This window comes from Anomalospiza imberbis, chromosome 1, assembly GCF_031753505.1.
Source record: "Anomalospiza imberbis isolate Cuckoo-Finch-1a 21T00152 chromosome 1, ASM3175350v1, whole genome shotgun sequence".
In the NCBI taxonomy this organism is placed as follows: domain Eukaryota; kingdom Metazoa; phylum Chordata; class Aves; order Passeriformes; family Viduidae; genus Anomalospiza; species Anomalospiza imberbis.
Genome location: NC_089681.1, coordinates 85,007,786 through 85,013,867, shown reverse-complemented (window position 1 = coordinate 85,013,867; position 6,082 = coordinate 85,007,786). Strand labels below are relative to the sequence as shown.

At 40.6% G+C, this 6,082-nt stretch overlaps 1 long non-coding RNA gene across 1 annotated transcript; it reads right to left on the bottom strand.

Moving 5' to 3' along the window:
- Positions 1–4,296: 4,296 nt before the first annotated feature.
- Positions 4,297–5,879, bottom strand: LOC137480743 (uncharacterized). Its single transcript, XR_011003072.1, has 2 exons — positions 5,665–5,879; positions 4,297–4,353 (listed from the first exon to the last, which is right to left on the bottom strand). It is a non-coding gene; the product is annotated as an uncharacterized lncRNA (long non-coding RNA).
- Between the last annotated feature and the right edge of the window lie 203 nt (positions 5,880–6,082).

Below are 6,082 nucleotides of genomic sequence, written 5' to 3'. Positions count from 1 at the left end.
CACAGACATCTACAGCACTCATGGATGTCGAATTCCTGGTTAAAGCAGATGTGCACGGCATGCATCTGGAAGAAGTGTGACTCTGAGCAATTAAAGCCTGTAGTGAGCTGTCTAGAGCATAGGAGTGATTTCCCCAGGTGGGAAAAGCAGCTTCCCACCTGGCTGTTGCTACACTTCAAGAAGTGGTGAAATTGAATTTCTGCTTAGATGACTTGAGATGACTCTGCTCTGCACAGTCCTGCATGGTATTTATATACCAAGCTATTCCCAAGTAACTCACCTCTAAATTAGTGTCAGCGCAAGTCCTGTAGCAGGATCTGCTACTCACCCAATTTAAATCCGTTACCTTTCATGCACCAGCCTGCAGCTATAAGGATTTTGTATCTCTCTCTTTAGATCCAGTGCAACAATTTAAACTTTTTGAATGGCAAGGACCTGGGAGAAAGGATATGACATGCAATGAAAAATACTGACTCCTTAGGCCCTCTTCCTTTGACTATGGCCTGTGTCCTAGGTTTATACAGTCTGAGGCATTTACATGGAAAAAAGCCCTTTCTGGGAACCTTTTAGACTAGGATTACAAGTCCTCATTCCATTTAATATTCAGAGCTGAGGAGTGTCTTGTGATCCATTCTAAGTATTATCATCAATAACCTTTCCCATACTCTGTGTAGATGCTGTATGAAATTCCTTGTTCAGAAGCCAAGTCAGGACATTCAAATGCAGGATTAATGTTAAAAGCTGAAAGTGAGACAATTATGTTTGTTTTCATTCTACCTTGTTAATACCAGTGCTGCTTAGTCTTAGAGATGGTACTGGAATCTGATTTAAGATAAATATTTTAGGCAGCTGAGCTACTAAACATTAGTAGACATGAATGTAGGCACGACAACTTTAGGAGCCAAAAGTTGTATAGAGTTTAGTTATATTAATAGGAAATTATATGGATGGGAGGGAGAAAAGGTGAAATTTTAGATACAATCTTCCCTCATAAGATTTACTGTGTTCCTAAAATCTTTACTAAAATCATTACCATTTAAAACAATCATAATTGTTTTAAAACAAAACAAGCCACAAATATTGTTTCAGCCTCCTTGCCTGGTTTTCCATATATTTCTATACATATCATTATGGCAAGGCTTTTCCTAGGGCAATTTTTACCCTGAACAATTTCATTATAAGAAGATATATTCTGATTTTTCTTTTCTTCCCCCCTGATGTTTGTATTGCTTTTTTTCTCCCTGCTGTTCTCCTGTCACTACCAGCAAGAAGGCTGCAGCAAAAGAGAGAGGAAGGAGATAAGAGGGGAAAACAAAACTTAAAATGCAGAGCACCATAAAACTCCATTAGTTTTCTTAAATAGAATCAGGAGAAATTATAAGATATTTTAATATCAGGGATGGGTTTTATACCAATAAAACCTGCTGTTTTGAAAGCCTGTCTTTCTGAGGTGCTTTTCCTGCTTTTGCTCCCCTTGCTGTTCACTTATAGCTTGCTGAGAACTACCTATAGAGCTTAGATTGACTTTTGTTTTTAACTTTTTGTACTTTGGTATGTATTTCAACACAGAATTATCAATACTGCATTAGCATTCTTTTTAAAGGCTATTTAATAATTAGTGTTGTAGAAGAGAATTTTCTAAAGCATAGTCAGTAGAAGACTATAGGCCATCTCCTTTGTTGATTGGCATAGTAAAATTGCTGCCAAAATACAGATTTTTTAAAAGGGAAGATGTGCTAGCTGAGGTTACAAGCTGGCTACATTGACACAATATGATGTATTGATGAGTAAATTTTAGGTGCTTCAGCATGAAAAGCTGTTTTCTTCAAGTTTGAGTGTATCTTGACAAGGCTTAGGGATATCTGATGCCCAACCACATGCTAGTTTAAGTGTTGAACACAGAGGAGGACCATTATCTTTTTTGGTAGATTTTCTACAGAAAAGCTCATCTTGTCCATGGTCTGTAAATGAAACCTCTTTCTTGACTTGCTAAAGTTAATGGCAATCTTCCAGGATTTCCTAGCTGTAGGAAATGTCTGTTGCTGTTGACATTTGTTACAGGGAGGAAGGAAGGAAGGAGCATTCTTCTGTTCTCAGGAGGAAAGTTTAATCCCCTTTAAGAGCAAGAGGAACTGACAGGGAGCAGTTAAACAACCAGACCGAGGTCACGCACAGGGATTGTGTGTGGTGTATGCAGCAGCTGAGCCTTCTCTGCTAACACCAGAATAAACTGGAGGTCCCTTTTTTCCTCCTCTCCACATCTCTTTCCAAAACCATTCCTCAGGTTTGGCCATCATGGCTTTGAAATTTTTGATGGTAATATAATACAAATATGAGAATCGGATAGGAAAAGGACTTGGTTGTCCTTCCAGCCTGTCTGCCAAGCAGTAATGGGGCTGCAGCAGGGGGACAGGGAGCCAGGAGTGAAGGTGAAGCAAATTAGGACAGTGCCCTCACAGTGGGTCCCAGGCAGAGAGAGCAGAGTGGGCTGGGTGATGGTGTCCAGGGGCAGCCAGGAGTCCAGCTGGACACATGAGTTTGTTGTGACAAGAAAGTGCAGAATTGGGAAGTTAAATTATTGGGTGAAATTTGGGGTTGTGACAGGCAAGAGTGGGCTCAGGGTCATCTACATCATAGCTTGGACAGGGACCGAGAGCAAGGGCTTGAGCTTAATGCACTGGAAGGTGCAGAGAGCCCCAGCGAGGCTTCTTCCAGCTTGGCTCTCAGCAGTCAGGTCACACAGTTGCAGCATCTCAGAGCCAGCCTTGAACAGCCCTTGGAGGGGAAGGAGAGGCTGCAGTACCTAACACCAAGAATAAAACTTTCACCAGAAGGTCAGTAAGGTCATCTGTTAGCCATGTGGGTAAGACTGCTGCAGAGATAATAATTTGTGTCTGCTTACTGTAGAAGAAGCTGGGGAGATTCCCTATGCCATTCTTTTTAGCAGTGATTCAGCAAATGCTCACCCTGAAATTTGAAGTAATTATGGAACAGGTTGAAGTACAAATAAAAACCATGAAAATTAGCAGATTGCCAGGGCTGGTACTAATCACCCAAGTGTCCTGGAGGAGCTCAAGGGTAGGCTGAAGAATGATCCCCTGAATTTGAGAGATGGATAGTAAAATAGCAAATGAAATTCCTGGGTAAAATTAATCCTAGCTTTGCATATAATATTCTGAGCTAATACTTTGTTATTCTCATATAAGAGTGAAACTGTCAGTTTGTAATAGTTCCATGAAACCATCAGCTAGTACTCAGTAGCAACGGAATAAAAGATTAGATACTATTACTTTGTGGAAAGAGAACAGGGATAAAAAAGTCTGTCTCCAAGGGTCACCCCCCCACAAATGCGGTTTTGATCCTCTCCTCTCAGATATATCACAGCAGAGGAAGTCTGAAGAAAGGTAATTCATATGAGCAAAGGTATGAGATGATACCTTGCAAGAACAGTTAAGCAGGAAATTTACATTGTCCCTTTCCAAGGATGGATGGTGTGATAGAGATCTACAAAATCATGAGTGACACAGAAGAGGGGAGTAGAGATTGACTTCTTTTTATTTCTTCTTGAATGAGAACCGTGGCCCACCAAGTGACACTAGTAAGAGGCAGGCTCAATGCAAACAGGAGGTGGCTGTTCCTGTGAAGTGAATGAGGCTTGTTGTACTGTCTGCCAAAGGATGGTTTGGAAAGGAGCCTGGAAAAGTGTTTGGAATGGAACTTCTTTGAGTCTTTCTATCTAGATAAACTACAGCAGGCTCAGGGAGTCCCTTAAGGCTGGGGTGAGTATTATTGTGAAAGTATCTTCTAAATGGCACTTGATTTTTACCTCATTTACAGACACTGTTGGAAACAGAAAACTGAACTAGGTGGACCAATGTCTGCTCAGATATAGCTCTACCTTCTCTGTGATTTGGTTCATATCTTTGTTTTTTATTTTTGAAATAAAGTTACTCTTTTGAAATCAAAGCACATCTGTCCTAGGCGTGATGCAAAGTTGTCATATACTGCCATGGAAATTCACTGTTGTGTCCTTTGATCTCCCAGATCTTCAGAAAAGGTTTGACACTGTGCAAATCTTCACAGAGTACAACAGTAATGTTAAAGATGAAACAGAGGACTTTGCCAGTTGTTCAGTGAGGAAAGTCGCCAATCCAATGGCAAGCCCTCCAGCATGAAGATACTGTGATTTTATCCTGTCTTGCATTTATGGAGACAGGATGCTGTCGTTCTCTTCATGTGCAACCTTCTTAAAATATTTGTTCCTTTCCATCCTTCTGCTTTTGCATTTTGACGGAATTTGCCCTGAGTGGTTTCCATGGTTACAAGGATACGGCTGCTCTTGGAGTGGGAAATCTGCAGAGAGCAAATAGAAAAACCATTGCATCTGGGACAGGGAAAATGTGCTTTGTATCCTTAATGGTCATTCCTCCCCGGTTAGAAGCCGATATGAAATTGGAAAAAGAGATGTTATTCTTGACCCCCTTGTCGTCCTGTGAAATGTAGCGCTCTCCTTTACCATTAGGTCTTCCTAGATCGCCGAAAGGACATTGATTTCTGTGGTCCCTTAAGTATTAAAGGGCAGGAAACGGTATGTTGCAAAATAGCTACTAAACCAAGTTGCACAATTTTCTTATTTAAGAAGGAAAATGGTTTTTTTCCTTCTTATTAGAGTTGTACACTTCCATTTTGTTCTTTCCTCCAAATAAAATGGAGGGAAATACAGGAGCAAGGGTTCTGTCCTTGTCTTTACACTCTTTGGTAACATTGTCAAATACTTGTGCTTCTGACCAGCTCTGTAGAGCACTTGTTTGAACCCAGGAACAATGCTGGGCACATCTAGAGGTGTGCAGGGTATGCACAGAAATATTCTTATGAAGTAGCTGCATTGAAACTAAGTTTGTTGTAAACCTGAAGCTAGCCTTTTCCCATAACTGGCACTGAAGAACACACTGCCTCTGCTACAAAATTTGAGGAAGCCTTCACCACAAATGCAGGAGGTGAATTAGCATGTCTTTCTGAAAAGGTCAGTACAGAGCCTCTGCATACACTTGTAGCCTCGTGGGAGGAGCTTGTGGGTAACTGAGCCACCCTTTAGAAAAACGTTTTATTCTGAAGTGGTAATTGCCAATCAGGTAACTTTGGTTAAGGCCCTCCTGCAAGACCTGACTATAGGGAAGAGAATGGGGAGAGAAAAAGCAAAAAAGAAAGCAGAATCCTACATTAGAAATGAAACTTTGTGACTTCTCTTCCTTTCTTCCTCCACAGATTTTAACTGTAGTTCTTTGCCACTTTAATGCAGAATTGCTTATCTGAACAAGCATCAACACAAGTTTCAAGGTAAGTGTAGCTGCATCTCGTAGATGCTGGTAGAAACACTCAGAGGACTAACTGATGTTCCAGGCAAGACTATCAAAGGATTTATTCTAATTTGTTTTATTTTCATTCATTGTTATAAATCCTTCAGTTAACTACATTAGTAGAAAATGAGCCTTTTAGCTAAATACACACAGAACCCCACCCCATTTTAAAAATGTATTTTTCTTACAAAGCCTAAGTTGCAGATGTCTTTTTGTTTGCAACTTCTACAGTAGATTCCTGCAGTACTTGAGAAAAATAAAATGAGTTTTTGATGGAATAAGCAGCTAACCATTTAAGGAAGCTTACCAAGCAGTGGAACATTGCAAAAGGCAATAAATATTCAAATCCCAAAGCAAGATATTTCCAGGCTTCCATATTCCAATAAAATGATTAAAATGAATGCCTTGCTATTTATAGAATGTGGCAGCTTAACACCATAAGATATTCATATTTAATAGCATACTCTTTTACTGCTGCCAGTGCTGAAGAGTTGAGGGACTGCTTGCCATGATGGATGGGTTTCAGCCAGGCACAGCCTGCTGCTGATGCTTGGCCACCACAACAGCCACAAGGTTCTTTTGACAGGGCAGCAGCCCCTTGATGGGAGAACTTGTAGCTGATATTTATTGGTGTTCTTAATCACCTAACAGATATGCCTATGATATAACTTTTTAATGCTGCTGGCAGTCATAGGGCACAGCTGTAGCCACACCGAATTTGGGGA